The 22,841-nt window shown below is 34.7% G+C and overlaps 1 protein-coding gene across 2 annotated transcripts in view; it reads left to right on the top strand.

Annotated features, from left to right (window-relative positions):
• Positions 1-22,841, top strand: part of mam (neurogenic protein mastermind) — a 170,348-nt gene that overhangs the window by 3,537 nt on the left and 143,970 nt on the right. The window lies entirely within an intron of this gene.

Here is a 22,841-nt window from a genome sequence, read left to right as displayed (position 1 = left end):
ATGCTCTGTTAGAAATTGAATAAGAGGCGACTTCGAAATATTTTTATTTGACCGTGCCAATTAATCGCGCGCTTGTACTCTTCGTCGAGGAAATCGATGAATTTAACGTGGCGTTGAAATCGAGACGGAACAAGTGGACACGTGGATCGTTAAGGTCGTAGGTCGCGCCCGCGCTAGTTACCCGTAGGCGTTCGATTCGAGACGTCCCTGTGTTAACCTTGGCTTTACGTCAATGCAGGGGCGTTCTTACGATCCTCGCTACGCGTAACGTCATTGTCACGAACGTTCCGCGCAAAATGGTTACACGACTTTGCATGTCGCGTGCAAATATCTTTCGTTCGGAAATAAAAAAGACCGAATATTTCCATCAGCTCGCAATTAAATACCGAATGTCGCTGGATACGCCATATGTGCGTTTAATTATTTCTCTGATTGTGGTGTAGGAGGGAATTTACAAATTACACATTCCGAACATTATTTTATTAAAATGATTATTAAAAGTAAGAGAGAAAATAATTATTTTTTAATAAAGAAACGGTAAAATATGATCCATTAAAAAAAAATCAAAGATACATAGTTCGAAAGTCAACATACTATAAAATTAACATAAAATTCCATTTTAAAAATTAACAACCTATACTAAATCATGGTTCGAAATTAAAATGTGAATATATAATCACGTCCAATTAATTTATACGTATATGATAAAAACAGATACATATATGTGATATATTTTTCACGATGCTTTTCAGATTATTTTGCCTCGACTAAAATTTTCTTAATATATAATTTATTTAAAGCGAAATTGACAAGACAAATAAGATACGATAAAACATTGATTTGTTTGCCATAATTATTACGTTGTCAACGTACGCGAGCGTGTGCGATATTAAGTAATACGGAAATGTGAACGTCATCGAGGCACACTTTATAAATGTCGCGTGCAAAGATGAACGATAACAACTTCCCCACATCGGATGACGTCGGGTCATCGATGTGTGTTGTATGTGTGTAATGTTACGTGTACACGGCTCGTCCTACGAATCGCCGTCACCCATAAAGGTGATAGGTAACACTCACGTCATACGAAATTGTTACAAAGTTGATATAATTAATTCGCATGACCGCATGAAAGACCCGCCGTAATATATAAAAGGCGGAAATATCTGGAGCGTTTATCAATGAACCAGATTAATACGGAAATTAGAAATCGTACAGCTTGCACAAATTTGCATCTTTGTTCGTGTAAAATCGGTAAAATATTAAAATGCAATTGTGAAAGAAATATTTAATATTACATCATTGTTCGTTATATTTTCTTTACGCAGTACCCTATATTTATTTCTTACGGATTATATTAATGAAGTGATTAAACTTTATAACGAAGGTACAACGATTGCTTCTCAGAGAATTGCCTGTGAAAGACAATTTTCTTCCTTTAAGAAATTAGAAACTTTACGTTTATCTTACACTAATCAGAATTTAAATATTTCACACTGTCTAATATTTTAGAGCAGCTAACAGAATCAAATTATAATGTTTTTTCTTCAATTTCTTTTTATCACGAACATTTTCTTTATCGTTGCCGATTTCGTGTCGAATCCAAATAAAAAAAAATTCCTCAAATTTACCTCAAATTACAAAGGTTTCAATCGATATGCAGAATCACTTCTCCTCGTGCTCGAGGAACAAAGTCGCGCAATCGTACCACACCGATGCTCCGGTTCTTTTGCGATATCGTTCGATTGATAGCGAGTTATCGCGCGAACAAAACGTGCAGGGAAGACTACGAGGAAGAGAACGGACAGGAAACACTATCCGATGCGATGCAACAGGATCGTCGAGAATCGCGTACACTCGCGCGGTCTCATCTCGCAAGGTTGTCTCTTGTTTTTTCTTTTCTCGCTCGAGTTCTAGCGCGTGTTCAGGTCGCGTTCCGCTCATTCATAACGCGCCGCGAACAATGGCGGGCCACCGCGATGCGGGGGAAAGCTATGGGAATCACGATTTCCGCCGAGAGAGAGAAGCTAACCGCGGTGAACCAGATCTAGAAGCGCCTTCCTTTCGGCATCGCCGCTCGATTCCGCGTGTTCCCAATTTATATCTCTCGGAAAACGATCGTGTTATGTAAGGGATTTGCTATCGAGATTTTTATACTAATAACATATCAGATACAGCAAAACAATTTGCACTACTTGCGCAATAATAATGGAGGATAATATACTTATGTGTAAAGACAATTTTTTTTTATCTTCAAGAAATTTTTATTCGAAAATTAAAAGCCATTTTTGTCTCTTGAATAAGCTTCTTTTTCTGTGTATATATGTATTTTTTATAATGTTGTCAAAATATTGCAAATATAATGATTACTCGACGTATTACTGTTAATCATGTTTAAGAGTAGAGAAGATATATGCAAGTAAATATTATTGCAAAAATATCATTATTCATAACTCGACAAGCACGTGTAAAATGTTTTCTATGTGCGGATAATTTTTATCAAAATATCTATATAAGATTAGTTTTATAAGAATTTCAATCATCGAGTTATTATTAATATATTGATTTGATTAGAGTTCACAAACTATATCGCGACGAGAAATTATCATTGTTATTAAAAATTCAAAATTTGTTGAAAAATAAATTTATTCATAGAATTTAAATAGTATATATTGTGTTTATTCTCTAATTCTGACGTTAGTAGAAGTTTATCAAATTTTAATAAAGCTTGACTCACGGAATATACGATAACGAAATATTTAAATAAGTAACACTTTTCTGATATATTACGATTTTCATGCATATTAAATATGAATAAAAGTAACTAATGTGTGCGCTCGTAATATAGTTAAAATTTCAATATTCTCGACAATAATATGAGAGAATATTACATTTTTTTCGAGCAACAAGATCGGTTCTTAACGAGGTCTGCGAAGTTGATCCCGAAATGCGAATTTTTACAAAATTGATATATGGCATTTGATTGTCCATAATTTGTCCACATTTATTCATAGATAATCGTTTTTGATCCATCATGCAAAAAAAAATTTAAATCGCATTTAAGGAATGCTTCTGAAAAAAAGTTTTGTTGTTTTTCGACAAAACAGAATTACAGGTTAAATTGACCAGAATTTCTTTTAATGCAACAAGAATCTTGGTTAGCACAAACAACTGATTTGTTGTGCAAACAAGATTCTTGTTGCATTAAAAGGAATTATGATCGATTTAACCAATAATTTCTGTTTCGTCGATTTTCGAACAGAATTTTTGTTAATATAACAAAATTTTTTTCCAGTATTATAATGAAATTGATTGTTGATTTTTTATCTTTAATTTTTATTTGCAAGATGGACAAAAGACGATTATTTATGATCAAATATATATGAACAAATGATCGAGAAATCGAGGGAGAAATGAATGGGTAATCGAGAAATGCATAATATGTATATAATTTTTTTAAACACATCTAGGGGTACTTATGATAAAATATATTTTTTTTATTTTAAATTTCTTTTTGCAAAGTGGACAAAAAACATATCAATTTGATAAAAATTCGCATTTTGGGGTGCGATTTCTTAACGCGCGCGACATGTACGGAATCGTTTTGTCGTTCGGTCGCGGTTCGTTCTTATTCAAAGCCGTCCGGTGCCACGAATGACACGTGTCAGAGGGAGGCTGTGGCTCGCGACACGAAGGATGCCACTCCGACTAGATCGGCAGCAGTGGTGCTCAATCGGTGACGGGAACTATCCCGCGATCGAGCCGGTTGGTGCGGTGCACTCGAGGTTATTTGTTCGCGTTCATTCTTATCCGACGCTACCTCGACAGTGAGTCACTTGCTGAACGGCGAACGAGATCGGCGAGATCAGTTGCAGCGACGCTCATCCTATCGAACGAGATACTGTCTTGTTTTGATCGAGACTCTTACCTTAAGGGTGCTCAACTAATAACTCTTAGTTTCTCTCGACACATTTTTCACTACGAGATACCATTCCGAATTATGGGCTGTATCGGTTTTTGCCATCGAAGGGAAGAGAGTTTAATCAAATAATTTAATTTATGTATCAATTCATTGTAAATATATTTTGCGTTTTAACTATGACTTAACTATATAACTTATATTGACTATGTATTGCGGATTTTTTTATTAGAACTTTATGTATGTATTTATTTATTATGGGTATTTATTATCATTATTTTTTTGCGCACTGAAGAGGAGCAAGTAGAGCTCGAAACGTTTGTGTAATTATTATGTCAAATTAAGAATTTTCTTCTAAATAATAAAATAATTTCGTATTGCTCGTTACACATGGCCTTAATTTAATAATTTATCATTGTTAATTTATGTAACAAATTGATAGTTTATATGTATTTTACAAAATTATTTTTTTATTGTTACACAGAGAGCATTTTCTCTTAGAACTTACTCTGAAAATTATGATAATCGTAGGACAATATGGTTAAATATAAGTTTATATGTATTTTACAAAATAATTTTTTTAATGTTACTCAGAGAGCATTTTCTCTTAGAATTTACCCCGAAAATAATGGTAATCATATAGGACAATATGATTAAATATTAATATCTACCACAATAAGACATAAAATATGTTTGATTAAGTTTACTATGTACATATTAATATTTTTTATTGTGATAAATATTAATCAGAGAAACTTCTCTCCGTGTACATGACAAAATTATTTTTCACATTTTTATCGTGCTGTATTGGAGCTAGAATTCTTATGAAAAGTTAATAGATAAAAATCTGTTATTAAACTCTCATAACTTTTATATTTTTTATATAAGTTTTGTGTCAAATGAACATATCTAACATTAGATAATCTAAACATGTACATATATTAAATTCTGTAATATTTAATTTTCGAATATTCGAACCAGAAATAATATTTCCAATGATGTGCATCAAATTTGCCTGCTAAACTATTTTATTTGCCAAATTTACTTCTTGCTGCACAAACGAAAAAAAAAGAACTGTACCTATATATAAGAAACTGTAGATTGCAGTTATCTTAGTTATATCTTTCAGTTAGGGATCGAAACGACTGCGAAATCGCCGCGTCTCGTTCGTCTAATATTACACGGACTTACCGACCCAAATAGATAATAATTTGTCAGGACCAGAGAATTGTTGTTAGCCGTTGCACACGTTGATCCCTTTTCCATCGGGAATGTTTCCCTTCAAGCTGATCGAGAGAACTCAACATTCGTTTCAGCATAGTCATTATGCTGGCCCGACAACTCTCATTACGACCCATTAGCCGGACGCCCACCGACAATTTAGGACACCGTATAGGCCTGTGGTATTAGGCATCTCGGTCACTCGTCTCTGTGGCGTCGATTCATAAGAATCGAATTTATTTCTCCGTTTTGCTCGAATCTGATGTGGTGTGACCGCTAAATACTAAGGCGGGCCTAACCTTTTTACACGTAGGATAGTCTCAAGGATATCTCGCGTCTATCCGGCTCTGAAGGATTCTTTGCGCTCTGAAGGACATACGAATCCGGAAGGATTCGAAATCCTTTAATCCGGGATCTGGAATCTTTAATTTGAAATCATGGATTAATTTATTAGCGAATTAATTTGGAATATATTGTTCGAGAAATCAACTCCTACTTTTGTCTTCGACCTATTCAATTCGTAACAAAAATGAAAATAGACGATGGACTATTCTGTATATTTAATTATATAGGTTTCTTTTTCGTGCAAAAAGTATAAGAAAAATTTTACACGCGAAATCGGGCGCATAAAAACACAGTTGACACGAAAGGAGAAGACGATTTCGTCGCGAGGGCGACAAGTAAAAAAAAGAAGAAGGTCATTCGGATTTTTGTTCCACCTACGAACGTATCCGTTCATGACCGCGAAACGCGCGTCTCAAATCGGTATCGTCGCAGCCTTGAACGATAAGTTGACAGGACATATAACGATGACAAAAAAGGCCAGAAGTGATGGTATTCGATGACGCTATGTTTCTCTATGTGCACGATTTGCATTGCGCGTCCTCATACGTGAGCACGAATGAAACAGATCGCAGCGGTTCTCATCGTAGTTATACAATATACTCCGGGCGATGACGAAGGAAATTTCGTGAATGCCATTCATAAGTTGACTGAACCGTATAGTCGCCGATAATGATCGAGCGTTATCAAAACGGTCTCAGAATTCGTTTACCGTTCATCGAATTTTGATATTTAATTCTCAGATACACAACGACATTACACGAGGAATTTAGAAGTCAGATTTATTTTCTTATCTCTTTCGATATCAAGTAACATTCAATATTTTTTATACGCTAATTATTTATTCTTACATAATTAATTAAAGGCGAATAATATTTGGTTTATTATCACTTTTTTATTGTACTCCGCATACTTCAGTATTGTAAAAGTTATAAGTTTTTATACAACGAATAAGTTTTGTTGATAAGAGCGATAACAGACTCGCTTCGTTAAAACTTTGATAAAAAAAAAAACCACAAGTCTCCATCGCCAGCGACTCGCTGAAGCGTTATCTTTGTGAAATGCAGATTGCCTTGTCTTCGATTCGCAGAAATTTCAAGGCTACATCGGCCAACGCGATGTTTGCGCGATAATCGGAATTGTATATGCGCGCGAGCAGCTTGCCAATAGCGTTCAAGGAAGCGCTTCCAGCAGAGACACAAATTATTGCCAGAAGACACAGAGATATCGCTTTGTGATGAGTGAAGTTCGAGGGGAATTTATACAAATTATCGCGCATCGATAGATAAAACTTGACTTTCAAAGTGGCTACTTTGAAGTACCAGGCCAGCGTTATCAGTATCATTACATCTATTATCGGCACCGTTGGTACACAGTCGAAAACGCGCGCACGTCCGTAACATTTGACGATAAAATCTCACATAATTAGCGCTTAAACCGTAACTTAAATTTATAACATTCGCTTTAAACGATGATAATAAAACTGTCATTATTGTCTTTGAATGTCGCCCAGTGAGAGAGAAAGAGAGGTCGCGACGAGACGTCTCGTCGCAAAATAACATACAAAAATATGCATCGAACACATCGTTAACTCGTAGCATTAATTTGCGCATTATACCGCGTTCAGAAAGACGATATTCACATTACATTTTATTATGCGCAACAATTGGGAACGGAGCTACAGTATGTTGGGATAGATGATCCCAATTTTCTTCTGCTTTTTTCAATTTATTATTTTTTTTAATTAACGAGAGCAAAGAGTGTCGGACTTGAGCGTATCTCGCGGGATTCGGGATATGCCGATGCGACGTTACGCGCATGAGATATGTAACGGGCCTTTCTCGGAACGCTTCGGGGAACGGCTGGAATTCGCGCGGCCGTGTGTTCCGACCACCCAGGCGGTTCCGCCGGACATGCCGGTCGCGTCTTTCGGAACGAGAGTCGAACGCAGTATCGTCCCGGCTTGATTATGTTTACGAGCGAATCGCGCGAGCGCGGTTATAATCACGTTTACCGGCGCGGCCGGTCTCCGCGATCTTTCGTGAAGGCGATAGCCTACGTGAGAGAGGAGGGAAGAGTACGTCGTAAAACGAGGCGGAGCAGCTACCCTTTATTGTTATGTGGTGAGTCGTAAATTTATTTAAAGATGCTTAGAAAAAGCATTCTGCGGATGTTGCTTACAATTATAGGGAGAAGTAATGTTGTCTCCCGCAAAAGTCGCAACCAATTTCTTTTCTTTTCGAAAATATAGCCACGCTGACCAAAAATTATTAAATTGATAAATATTTATTTTAATCAATCATTTTCAATATTTATCTGTTTTGATTTTCTTATATCAAATAAATATTTTTCGCATTAAATCAATATTATTAGTTTCAAATAAATGATTTGAAATCCATATTTATTCGAATTCAATACATTTTTTTTCAGTGCAAGAAAATTATCAATGACTTTGTACGTCATATCGGAGCGTTTTTTAATCAAGAGAGTTTTAGAGGGTGCGGAGTCTGATTTACGATTTCTATAATACGAAATACGAATAGGATCGTTTTCTCGAAGATTTTCCGGTGTCCCTTAACCATGATCGAAATGCGAGGCGTTACAAAAGCCCGAAAATGCATCCGCCGTTCCGAGAATCGCTCGGGGGTCATTGGCGAGATCTCGAAAACGAACGTGCGTATGTGCGAAGGTTCGAGGTTCTTATGTGTGTGCGCGTTTGTCCGATGATCGTCGAGTGAGCGACGAGTCTCTATCTTTCTCTCCTTGGCGCACAATAAACACGGGAGCAAATCGGTGAACGGGAGTCCCGAAAACGTGCGGCTCTCTATACGGTGCGAAACACACGACCAGACGGCGATATTTGTGCGTCGTTCGCATCGACCGGTCGGAATCATATAATTCTCGCCGAGAGACGTTTGCCCCTTTACTCTCGACAAGACGGAGGGTGTTACATTCCGGACGTATGACGCACGCGGCTTCGGGCGATCCCTTTTCTGCGGCCTTGAGGCTTTTCAGATCTCGTATGGGTTGTCTCAAAAATCGTACGTCACCGTTTACTCGATTTCAACCACTCGGGCATTTAATATAGTTTCTTTAGAATGATCTTGCTATACGTCGTCGTTTGTGATATCCTTGCGATTTAAGGTCGATTTTCGTCTCACGCACACTCTAGAGGAACTGCTTTTCGTAAAAAGCGTTATATCATAAAAGTAACATACGGACTGACATTTTTATATTACGGGCCAAACTCTCTTGTACGAGTACCAACATAAATTTGATGGGCTTTGGTGACCCCCGTGTATACATATACGATATCTCCTCTCCCGGCTGTTCACTCGCGGACACATGGCTCGCTCTCAAGTGCACGGGTAATGAGCGACAGGTTTAATCTGGCCGGTCACGTACAAGTTAGATGGCCCGCGCGTTCATGAATACCGGATCTCCGGCGAAGAGCCCCGAGATCATCAGCTCCCTTCAAAAGCACGGACGGGGCGATCGGTTTACGTAATCGTCACTTTATCATCGCACATTTGCTTGATTATATTCGATATTATCTGTTGCAAAACAAAAATAATGCAGATTTAATTTGCGCATACGATTGCTGCGACGGATCGTGACGTACGCGAAAAATAAAAGACAAATATATAGTCAGTCTATAGACACGGACTCCCGGCAGCGGGAGAGCGCGTTAACGCGCCAGTCCACTCTCCGGGATCGTATGTGAAGAAAATAAATGTTCCGCAATAAAGGATCGCTGCTGTGCGCGTTGCAACCGACGTGTAACGATTTACCGCGCCAGGTGCGCGCCGCCGCGCTTCTATCGCGCGCGACTTTCATTACCGCGCCTAGTGACGTACGTTTTAATGGGAAAAAAATACGGAATCCATCGCGCGTCGGATGACGAAACGCGTTACGCGCAGATGAAGTTACGGATATGCCGGCAATAATGCAGCGGCGACGTTGATGGCCGCATAGTGCATATATATATATACATATATATATATATATATATATATATATATATATATTTATGTATATGTAGGATATGCACGTCGCGATATAACATTTAACTCTAATTAGAAATCTTGTAACCCGACAATATCGCGAAACCGGATCCGGGAAAAGAATACGCGCGAACCGTTAGGTACAAATCGTCGCAAATCTTTCTCCCTCAGTGAACTTATTTTATTGCAGCAATTGAAATGATATTCTGTTCGCTGCAGTTTATTTAAAAGTCAATCATAATTTGATACATATACATATACGTAGACAAAATAATGTGAACACCTGTGAAAAAAATATTTATATTTGTTTATTAATAAGATGTCTTGGGCCACCATTTGCCTTTTTTCCAGTGGAATGTTGTCTCATTTTTCTATCTGCTAATTGCTTTAGATGTTAAAGGAGGAAATCTGCTTCTCACTCTTTTTTCAAAATTGCCTACAGTCCGATGATATTAAGCTATTAAGATGTTTAAATATTTTCCTTGGCCAGCACAATTACCAAATTTAAATATCATCGAACCACTATGGGCAGTTTTGGAGAAGAGAGTGAAAGACAGATTTCCTCTTCGAATATCTCTGAAGGAATTGGCGATGTTTTGATAGAAGAATGGAGCAACATTCTACTGGCGATTATTAAAAAATATGTGATTCTATTTTAAAAAGCATTCAATCTATATTAAAGACAAATGGTTCAACATCTCATTAATAAACAAATCTAGTGTATTTTTCACTTATGTTTGCATTATTTTGTCTACCCCCTGTATATTAAGGAAAAATTGGTTTCAAAATTTTTGGATTAAAAGTGACAACACAGGTATGACAGACAGAACATTTTATATATGTATGTATAAAATAGGATCTAGTTTAAAAAAGACCCGGTCGTTGACTGTATGGTTTTCATCCCGTTTAGAAGGCTTTTGGATCTTTCTCGACATAACAACGTCTATTCTGCATCGAAAAAAAATCGAACTAACGAATGTAGACAATACAGTCTCAATTCAAACTGCTCAGCGTGAGTTCTTTGTTACGTATATGCGTGTTGGGTTCTCCTGACGGAATCAAAGAGAGGAAGGAAGAGCATCGCCATTGTAGGAGATCGCCATAGGAATAATAATGCAATTGTCATCCTGAATTCCGAATATGTTCCTCACTCTTTTATCATTTATGGACCCTTCTTATATATGTGTAATACTTATGAAAATAGACATACAAATAAGACGAATATACAATCTCGACATGTATAATACTCTTCTCGTCAAACTTAATTCATACATAATCTTATTTATGCTGAATGTTTGAGAAATTAATTTAAAGACTTTATTACCGTCTCGGAATAGGGAATAATATTTTGAAAGCAAGGAACTTATTTAATTATCACTATACTATATATGTCTTTTTTTATAAACCATGAATGAATATAATTTAAAGTGGATTGAATTATTACACAAATAGCAAAATTATTATTGTACTTGATCTATTAATTAATTTATGTACGTAAAGCACCGTAAAACTTTCGATCCATCATCATACGAGTCGAGGTGAAAATTATTGTCGAATCCATGCACCAGCTTAGTTTATGTTTACATTGAACATTCATTCGTTGACGATGTTAATAATTTCATGCGGATACTGAAACCGTCGAGCACCGCGGATTACAAAGTTATAGTTTGAATGATAAATAAGGTTCACCATTTCGCTCGCTACTATATGAGTATAACACTTGAGGAAATAATTTAAGCTTTAATATCGATTCGTGAGTCATACAGAGCGACTGATTCGTACATTCTTTTTATTCATCTATTTATTTATCTATTAATCTTAATAATAATTAAAATTTATTTATCTATTAATCTTAATAATAATTAAAATTTATTTACCTATTTATTTATCTATTATTTATCTATTTGAACAAGATAACGTTTCATAATTAATTAAATGTATTATATTTAAACGTCTGTCACTGTTTCCTGTTTTTGAAGAATTATAGTCCGCAATCGTTCATCAGTAACAATTATCGTTAATTTTTTTATGAAGGAAAAGAATTATGATCGGATGCAATATACGAAAAACGCACACGTCGAATAATTTTGTCACGATCTTTGCACGTAAACTCCTTCGTTGACATATGTATATACACGTGTATACACCCCCTATTGTGATCGAATCGAAACCAGGTTACTCGGCATAAAATCGCCGGCTTAGTAAAAAGTAAGTCAACGTGTCTCTCCCCATTTCGGCGCAACGACAATGTAATCACGGTCTCCGGTGGTTTTCTTTTTTTTTTTCCTTTCTTTTTGATACAATCGACCGTTTCGGTAAAACGGATATTACGTAACCTTCATACATTGCACATCCGTCGTCTTCAGCGATTCCCCCGCGCTTTTGCGTGACTCGCACGGGAAACTTTCTCCGTTCTCCGCGGACGAGCGATGTAACAAAGATCTATCTATACGAGAATCCCGATAAATGCGCGCCGTCTCTTTATCCCATTGTCTCGTTAAAATTTAAATACCTCATTTTAAATATATATATACACGATCGAAGAGATACGTGAAAATAGAATTGATTAAAAATGAGCAATTGATATAACAAGTAAAATACATTATTTGATACATTAGCTTTATTGTATAATGTGAAATATGTTTCGTTCGATGAATATACATCGATCTATAGTCTAGTTTAGAGTTCCTCGAGTGTGCGCTAGAAATTGCACCTTACGGCGATTTTCGAAACCGCATTAGTTAGTGAAAGGGAGAATCGCGCAAAAATATCCATATCCCTTCGCTCACAATCATGCAGTTTCTTGGCGCCGGACTCCTTCATGACGAAGAGCCGCGATCAAGCCAGATGCGACTCGTATGCATGTATGTGTCGTCGGATACGTCGGTTCACCAATTGTTACGGAATCGCGCGTCATCGAGATGTGGAACTCGTGGAGGGAGAGATCTCGAAAGAAAGAGCGAGACACTTGGTTCGCGTGCGCGTGCGTGCGTAACATTTCACGCGATGCACTCTCTCTCTCGTTCGGTTATCCGTACATTCTATTTCTCTCCCTTCTTGTAGTAGATTTCTCTTTCTTTTCTCCTCTTTTTCCCGCAACCTAAACCCCCTGCGTTAGGCAGCTCGAACCGCGAACGTACGAATACACGTTTGCATGTTTCTCTCTTTTCGACACATTTGCCTCCCTTCTGCTTTCTTTCTCTCTCCTTTGCTCTTACTCTTCCTAACGAAATATATGCATACATATGTGTGTATATATATGTGTTTGCTTGCTTGCTTGCTTGCTCGCGTGCGCGTGGAAGTGGTGCCACCCGTCCGTCGAGCGCTGTTGCCATCTTTTCGTCCCTCTCTTCCTCAGCGAGTACCTCGTGTCAGAGCTCCAGCTGAGCGTTCCGCAGCGGTTTTCAACTCGGTCGCATATAAGCCGATATTTCATTTAGAAGTGCATTTTTGGGATGGACACATACCGCCAGTCGCTGTTTTACGAAGAAATTTTCGGAATTTCAAATTTTTTTTTCCTGATATGCCTAATCGCGATATAAGTCATACTTAGGTTTAGACAAGGACAGTGTGAATGGAATGCAGGGTAGACATTCTCGTCGTTATTTTTCAGGCACGTTGTAGAAACAGAAGGATAGATAAATTTATTTATTTTGAGATAAGTTCTCTGAAAAGTGTGTATGTGAAAGACAGAGAGCAGCGATATTAGTTTTGTTCTTCTAGATAATTGAAATACTGATTAGAGAGGATAAATATTAATTTTGAAATAGTAATAATGAGAATAATCAGAAATTCAAGTAAAACGTATTGACATACTCGATGAAAAAATTATTATAATTTTTCACTTGATTCTTATGCTGTTTAAATTTAATTTTCAATGTCGAAAACTTTTGCTGATATTACGTCGAATGCAATGTCATGTCTACATTATTGCACGTCTAGCTCCTTGACATGGTAATGCGGTAGTTGGTTCTTTTTAAATCAATGTCCATTTCTGCTACGTAAGTAGATATTATTAGATGTGAGACTGGCTCGATTTGGCGAATCATATTACATATAACGAGATTGTCAGATTTTCCTTCTGAGATCTCCTGAGTGTTAAACTTATATCTCGGATAAGTTATACTATCTGTCTGTGATCACGATTTTTTCTTTGATCATTGCAATATGGTATATGCTTCTTTCTTTTTTATTTTTATTCGTGGAATATAAATACGGACATTTTTTTTATAAATATTGCTATTTTCGTGTTATAAATATCAACCAAACACTGAATTGTTTCTTTCAAAATTTTTTAATATGTATGTCGCTTGACGATAACGTCGCAAAAATATTTCTCTTTGAATTGTAAAAAGTAAACTTTATTTTTATTACCTAATATTATTATAATTTTATTATATAACATTCTTAAAACCTGAAATTTTTTTCACATCTATTCTCAATACATTTGAAGATACGTATCTTGAGAAAATATTTTATTTATTATGTCCAATTTATTATGACACACATTGTACGTTATATAACACGTTTATGTAACATGAATAATTTTAGGAGTTAAGGATACGTGTGTAAAGTCTATTACTAGGTAAACATGTATCACAAGTCGAAAATTATCGTTGACCTAGTTTTTGGTTTTTACGTCCCCGCTAGCGACGTCTCCCGCGATAGGCGGTCTTAAAGTTGGCGAAATGAGGTTAAACCACCATACAAAAGCCTCTCTCATAACCATATGGTGTCTGCGGCAGTGTTTTATGTTCAGGTAGGGTTGGTATCATGTATGATTCACATAGTAGCGAACATACCGTCTCGATTCCGTAGCATCCTGTCGGTGGATAAGGTATAGGCAAGCGAGGGGATGATAGAAGAAAGAAAAAAGAGGTCTCATGATATGGGGAGGTGCTTGATTTGACAGTGATCCTCAAATTGCGATTAATTCCTTAGACGAAATTTACGTTGTTTCAAGAATGTTCCGTTAATAAAAAACTAATTCAATTAGTAATTCAAAATAATGAATTTATATGTTCAAATTTGTATCAAATGATCGCAAGCAAAAGTAAAAAATCAATGGAAAACACAAGTCGTACAGAAAGCAGTTACATGCCACTTTATCGAATATATTGTAAAAATCAGATCAAAATAAATTCTTTTTTATATGAATTTTTTATTTTCTATAGAATGAGTTTTGCATAATTATGAAGTCCACCCATTACGCGAATGCGTCTAATGCATCTGGCTTCACGTATCGTCACACGTATTTCACGTAAAAGCTTGACAGTTTCAATTTATACGTGCGCGATCACTCGACGTCGTGTGTCATATCACAATCTAGTAATATAGAGATTGCACAAGATAATTTATCTACGAAGATCATTTAACGTGTCATGTTTGTGCACAGGAAAATATATATTTTAAGAACGTATTGGATATTTTTGCCGCGCGTTTCAGATGACATGTAGTATATATATGTTTTTCGATATATATGTCAAACGATATCCGCGTGTTTCGAAATTAATCGACGACAATAAAAGATCTCCCGAGTTCGCGCGTAGACACTTTTCCGATTTGCGGTTAAAAAGTTAAGCGGTTACTGTGTATATCGTCGTTAGACATATTCTCGGAGTAGAATCCGCCAAGTGTCCCCAACATGGCCAGGCAGGTATTTATTGATTCAATGATAGCAGCGCGCCTATAGTTACGCGGTGCATGTGATGCAACTCTAGAATAGAGTAGAAGAACCGGGGTTATTGGCACCAGGGATATAAGGGTGAAAGGGACACACGAGGGTTGTGTTGGCTCTCCGACATCAGAACGGAGCGAAAACACCGATGACATATATATTGTACGCAGACCAAGAGTTTGTATATTTTTACTACGATGCGGATGAGGCTGTAAATTTAACGCAACTTGAGATTGAAGAAGATATAGTTTCTCTTACAGAGAGAGGGAGGATGTCTGTGCGTGCGTGTTTGTCATCTTCTCATCTTACAGCGATATCTTGTTGACGAGAAAAAAAGTAAAATAAACGGAGATAAATCACACAACTATCTTTTTTCATTCTTAAACTATCAATTTCCGGCTTTATTTCGATGACGAAATACTGATTCTATAGATTTATGTATGTAGATAGGTACATATGATATGTGTCCTTGATTTACATTGCATCGACGCACGTGCAACATGGCGAAATGCATTAATCGATCGAATCGAGACACTATATACGCAGAAATTTTGTTTCAAAATTTCGTCAAGTACGAGCGGAGCAAAAAAAATCGAAACGCGATAACATGTCCTCGTGTATTTTTATGATTTTATCGTATTACATAATTTCGCGCGCACAGTATCGCATGCATATGTAATAAATCGTTAAACAAACCGCACGAATGGATTCTATTTTAGCAGCTGCTATATACGCGCGCGCTAAATCGTACTCATCGCACGTTCATTTGTATCATATTGAGACGGAAGCAGCGAGAACGAAATAATCTTGGCCATTAGAAACGTTTGATAGGCGAGTGACACATATACTTATTTTTCATGCTGTGTATATCACAGCGAGCGTTACAAGCTTGCTCCTTCGTTTCATTCAGACATGTGTGCTTATCGGTGTAACGCGATTGCGTCATTATTGCTTTATAATTTCGCGATTTATTACAAATGCCATTTTTTTCATATTTGACATCAATTATGTATATTTCGTCGTATCGAAACGTAATATACATATATAATACAAAACGTATACATTATCCACATTACGTGGCTCTCCGTGGATTGTACGTATAAATATTTTATACGAAATATAACAATGTTTGTCGTCGCTCGAAACATAAACACCGCCGAACAGTCGAGAGTTTGTGGGTCAACATCTAAATAAGTAAAGATTTTTTTATCAAACAGTAAGTTTACAATTAGTTGAGTCGTCGACAGACGAGCAGTAAGAATGTTCTTATTGTTAGATAATGCAGAGAAAGAGAAAGAAAGTAAATGTGTATGGGTGGAATATCGTATTCGCGAATATTGTACAGGGTGAGGAAGTTAATGATTTTTTAAAACTAAGTCAAGTTAAAGTTAGTTGCTTATAAAATTAATTTAGTTAAAAGTTGCATGAGCAAAAAATTAACTCAATTAAAGTTAAGATTAAATTAACTGAAGTTAAATCAAAAGTTAATTTTTGAAAACATTTATATTAAATTAGAATTTCGTTTGTTAATTCTTTTAACATTTATAATGACAAAGAAATTTGGATTTTTATATAGAAAGATATTTTTTGGTAATTACAATTGATGACAAATGAAGATAAAAATTAATAATACTATAATTTAAAAATAATAAGTTTATAACTTATAAGAAAATAATAATGGTACCAGAGATAAAATTTAACATAGGAAAAAAGTTAATAAGTTTAAGGTCAAAAAGAACTAGTTGAAGTTAAAAATTAATACATTTTAAACTAAGCTAAGTTAAAAGTTATTAATTTTTAACTTTTTTAACTTTTAACTAATTAACTAGTTATTACTCAATCCTGATATTATATGTATGCAGATATATATACTAGGCTTTGTATCATTCTTCGATTGTTAAGTGAGTATTAAATGATTAAGTATATCTATAATTACGAAGTTTTTGTGACTTGTTTCTTCTTCTCTTTGGATATTGACATAGAGGGAATATGCGCTTTACGATAGTGATGTAACTAAGCTTTATGTATGTATCGATATCGCAATTGATACACATGTCGCAAAACAATATATGTATATACATATATATTACACAGATTAAGGATTTAATCATCGAATACATCGTTATGGAAGTGCTTATTACTCGCCGTTTGTACTTTGTTTTATACTCTCTATTCCGTTGCATAATCCATCGCAATATATTGCTAACCAATATTTAAAGACGAAAAGAAAAATTTAATGTCCAGTCATGTCTCTAAATTATTACGAAACGCGGAATGCTAATTATAGAAGAAAAAAAGGAGAATATATTTCCTTCACCTCTTTATTTCTTTTCCCAAATGCCAACTCTCAAGTTTTATTTGCATTTTTCGACGTTTTCTAATGTTGACTGAATGAGAACTGCTAGCGAAATATAGAGAGAGCCTGCGATGCGCTCGTGTCGCCGAAGGGAAATTAGATTTGCCTGTGTAATTTCGTTCTCCAAGCATGCGTAACTCCGGGTACCAAATTGACTCCGGCGCGGCCTATCTGTCGGGATGGATCTCCGAATTCGCGGTTTCTTTGGACAGCGTCGCGGCTAGATCGAGACGAGTTTCTCTCCGCGCTGTCACGATGCATCGATATCAATAGTAAATTCAAACGCAATTTAGATGAACCTAGATTTTGGGATTTCGCGACAAATTCTATCTCGCTCGCATTTACAATGCTGGAAAATTCAATCCGATGATATTTACATCAAACTTCAGTTTTCAACGAGAGCTGCATAATTTTATCTACATCTATTTATAAACCATATAATACGCAAGCCTCTGAAGAATATCAAGTTAACAGCTCGATTATATGTGTGTTTCAGTGATCGAAATGTGAAAAGGGGTTAAGCGCCACACAATACCTCTTGTGTGTTCCCTTATCTCTTTGTATTTCCACCCTTCCAATTAATTCGAATCAATACGTACAATAACGGAGGTAATATTCAGGTAAATCGAGTCTAATCGACCCTAATGTGCGTAGGTAGATACACGACCGTTTCGCGGTTATCGAGTTTTAAATAGGTCAAATATCTATTGCGTATTTATCAAAATGTAAAATATAAATAGGACATACGTCAGTCATATATGCATATCGTTAATATACATTTTATTTGAATAGAGAATTATATTTCGGCGAAACAGAGAGTTATATGTTGAACAGAGAGAGAAGAGGATTATAAATTACTTTTAAATTTATTATTGAATCACTGAATGATTACTAGTTGCATATACAGTCATCGTGCGAAATATATATTATGACACGTACGATAAACGCACAGCGGCCTCTGCCATCAAAACAAATTCACGCTACTTAGCTACGTAAGTGGGAGATCGTGATAAAGGATATTGGTGATCGTGGGTTGTCGCGAGGTGGAAGGGAGACAGAGGGTAAGAGGGTAAGGGACGGTAAAAGTGGGGCCAGGAGGAGGAGGAGAAGACCGGTAAAACGAGGAAAACGAAGGGATGCTACGTCAGGGTGGTAGGTCGCTCGATATTGACCACCCTATACACCTACGGACTTTTCTCGCTTTCGCTCGTTACGCCCACGATTCCATTTCCTGCTTACTGCGAATATACGATGTTAATTTCGATATTTCAGTCTTTTTTTTTGTCCACTTATTTTTAGAAAATTACCAGCGAAATTATGTGATTCTGTTAAATGCTAAGTTGTAGTATTAGTAATATTCTAATTGAAAAAAAATGTAATATTTAAATGTAATATTTTGTTGTATTTTTTCTGTTTCAGGTGAGTACTTATACAATACTTTGATCTTGATGTATATACTGGTAATGTTTGATCACGTCGACGCGGATAATGTAAGTAAATAATGAATGAAATAATTTATATTTTATTTTTATACACGTATTGTTCACGAGTTTAATCGTGTTTATAAAATATTATAATATTCTACAATATTGAGAAAGAAATAGAGAGGGAGAGAGAGAAAAAAGGATTAGACATTTTTTACATCTTATAAATATTAATTTCAATGTAATTTTGCAAAACGTGTATATACAACATGTATGGCGATATGAACGCAGAAAATCAAAATTGATCGCTTATCGTGACTTGCATTTCACACTTCATGCGCAAATAGCAAGCATTTATGCGACATCGCAATTATTTGAAAGATAAATGCGATACGAAAACCGATTATAGCGCGTAATTAAATAACATAAAGCGTAATCATTGTAAGTTGCGGATAATATTTGCGTTAAAAATAAGTGTTCTATTTTTTTATATACATATATATTTATATTCTATAGTTCTCATACGAGAAAAGAATACCTAATTTGATGAACTAATTATAGATATAATTGTTGCCCAAATTATATTAATTTATTTGATATATTATAGTTGGTTATTGCTCATATATAATACGATTTCACTTTACTTGCCGGATCATCTGATTTCACCGAGAACAATAAACATTTCGCTGATTTGCTCATATAATAATTCGACCGCATCGTTATGCAACATCGGTTAAGAATCGCGCGTTAGTAACGTGCAGCATAGATGGATAGGTGACGAGAGAATGCGATCTTTGCGGCACGCGACAAAGCCAGCGGTTGACAACCACTGAGCAAGCAGGAGGCAGCTGAACGGACAAAGAGCGAACAGTTATTGCAGGAGGACAGTGCAGACTCGATGCCGGCAGTCCCCCTCTCTCTTCCTTTTGTCTCGTTCCTCGTTCCTCTACCAACGTATACCCATCGTGTATCTTGCATCTCGAAATCTACTAGTAGCTGCCTTAGCTACCTATCTACCTATTCTTTCTCACACCGTCGCCATCCCGTGAGGAGGAACAAGTAAACATTTTTCTGGAATTCTTGTCCTCCTATATTTTCTACTCCAATTCCTATTCCCATGTTTTTCTGCCAGTTTCTTGATTGCTCTTCCAGCCTTTTAGATATAATTTAACGTAATTTAAATACCATATGATACCATGCTTACCTGACAGGCAGTCATACATACATTTATTTATTTAACATATCTCTCACTGCTTTCTTTTTAGAAAATAATTATTTTTGCTAAAGAGGGAATGTATAAAAATTTTAGTTGTACTGTCCTAAGAACAAAAATGGCATTTGATTATATAATTTATTTGTCAAATTTATGTTATATGGAAAATAAAATATAAATAGATGTGTCTTCGGGTGGGAATTACGCTTAGGATTTTTTTTGTCAATCTTAAAAAAATGTTTTTGACAGAAAAATGAATAATTCGAAAATCATGTTTGAATTATATTGTGACATAGTATACACTATAGATACATACAAAGTCTACATTATTCATACTCATAATCTGCTTATCTAGTTATCATAAGATAAGGACAGTATGTATTAGTCACATTATTTCGAAAACTAAAATAGAAAATAAAAAGTTTATTTTAATGACATATTTATTAGAATGCGACTATTTTTAGGTTATTACAAAAATTTTTATTAAAAAACACATATAGGATATCTCTCGATTTTAAATTTCCACACTGTGATTTCCGAAACAGTAGGTTATATTAAAAAAAGTTTCAAATGAGATTTATTTTGTAAAACAATGATAAATTATTAAATTAAGGCCATGTGTAACGAGCAATACGATATTATTTTATTATTGAGAAGAAAATTCTTAATTTGAAATAATAATTATACATGTATAATTATTATTTCAAATTAAGAATTTTCTTCTCAATAATAAAATAATATCGTATTGCTCGTTACACATGGCCTTAATTTAATAATTTATCATTGTTTTTATTGTCATACGAGCTTGAGCATTGGTATGTGATGTTTTGATTAGGTATTAATTTAGCATTGTTTATTTTGTAAGTTTTAAAACCTAATAATATGTAAAAATGATATTGAATATTACAGAAGAAATTTAAAAAGAAAAATTTATTTTATTTCAAAGGAAATATACTGTTTCTTAACACAAAGTTTAAAATGGATACATCTCAAAAATTAAAAAAGAATTTATTTTAATTTATAAAATTACTAGATAGGTGAATTATGAAATTATATTTTTTTTTATGTACCAATTATCTTTATTATTTATATTTAAAAGTTTTGATATACACAAAATTATCGAAAAATAAAAATATTTTATTTTAATTTTCTGATATATTCTGACATATACATCCTGATGTATAAATATTTTATAAAGAATATTTACTTTTATTTAATTTTACCAGACTGCTTTTTACTTCCAAAATGACGAAAAAAATCGATTTAAGTAAAATTTACAATGACGTGATAGATTAATCTTAAATTGTTTAGTTCTTCGTAACTATATAATATTATAGATTTACTCAAAAAATAATGCTCCACATTTTCTCAAAAAATATTTATTCAACAGGTTTGGAATTAACTTATAATATATACATATATATATATAGATGTTTTCTTATATACATATAATTTTTTTCATATGCAATTCCATCAACTTGTACAGACTTTACTGTACTAAATAATATATACATATATATATATATATAGATGTTTTCTTATATACATATAATTTTTTTCATATGCAATTCCATCAACTTGTACACTTTACTGTACTAATTCTTGTTCTGTTCACGTAGCCATGTATTCTCAATGTTTGAAACGAGCCTTCAACATCTTTAAATTATATCCCGCACATCTTTAAGTTGATAGGTGGATTATGTATGAAAAATAATATATATAAGAAAACATTCATGCATATTGTGAGTAAATTTCAAACCTGTTGGATAAATATTTTCTGAGAAAAAAATGTGGGGGTAAATATTTTCTGAACAAAAAATAGTTGGAACAAAATAATTACTTTTGAAAGTAAAAATAGCAAAAAATAGCAAATTCTACCATGTATAATTTATTGTTTTGATAATTTGACTTAAATAATTTAATATATTTATATAAAACATATTAGTTAGTTGAATAGTGGATACCAATGCAGTTTCCATTCGACATTTCGAAAGTTTTACAGGGAACTAGATGTTACTTAAAGACAATATCGTGAAAGAAGAATATCCTTTTATCATATTTTTGCGCTTTCTCTTTCCTGGAATAGATTTTTACACAGCAGGTATTTTACTGCTTTGTAAAAATTTTAGTTTTTTTGTACGTACAAACAATACAGTTAAAATTGTATAAATCCCTTTATTTTTAGACAAAATTTCAAAACTTGGTAGGTGGGCATAGTTTCTCTTTTCCAAATGTTACTTAAAGACAACACTATGAAAGAAGGGTCTGTTTAGTTTTTTCAAAGCAGGTAAAATATCTATTGTGTAAAAATTTATTTAGTTTGTGCACATGCAGACAGAATACAGTTAATGCTCGTCTACAATAGAAGTCGTTGACCAATCACAGTCGATATAATTCTTCTGAACTTCGATTCTACGAGTTTATAAAATTGTATATTCCCCCTCCTTATCTTTAGGAAAATTTTCAAAGCATTGTCCGTTGGAACATTTTCTTTTTTTTTTTTTTTTGGTCATTCTGTAAGCGTGAGTCTTACGAGAAGGAAGTATACAGTCGATCTCGGAACGAAGCGTAGTTAAAACGAAGAAAATTTTGAAAAAGTGATTAACGCGAGTGAAAAATAATCGATTAAAGCGATTAGAGTGATTATCGATACGGTATTGATTATTAATAATTGCATAATTATTA

Source organism: Nylanderia fulva, unplaced genomic scaffold, assembly GCF_048542155.1.
Source record: "Nylanderia fulva isolate GAGA-0341 unplaced genomic scaffold, ASM4854215v1 Scaffold57, whole genome shotgun sequence".
Taxonomy (NCBI): Eukaryota; Metazoa; Arthropoda; class Insecta; order Hymenoptera; family Formicidae; genus Nylanderia; species Nylanderia fulva.
This window is presented reverse-complemented; position numbering and strand designations above follow the sequence as displayed.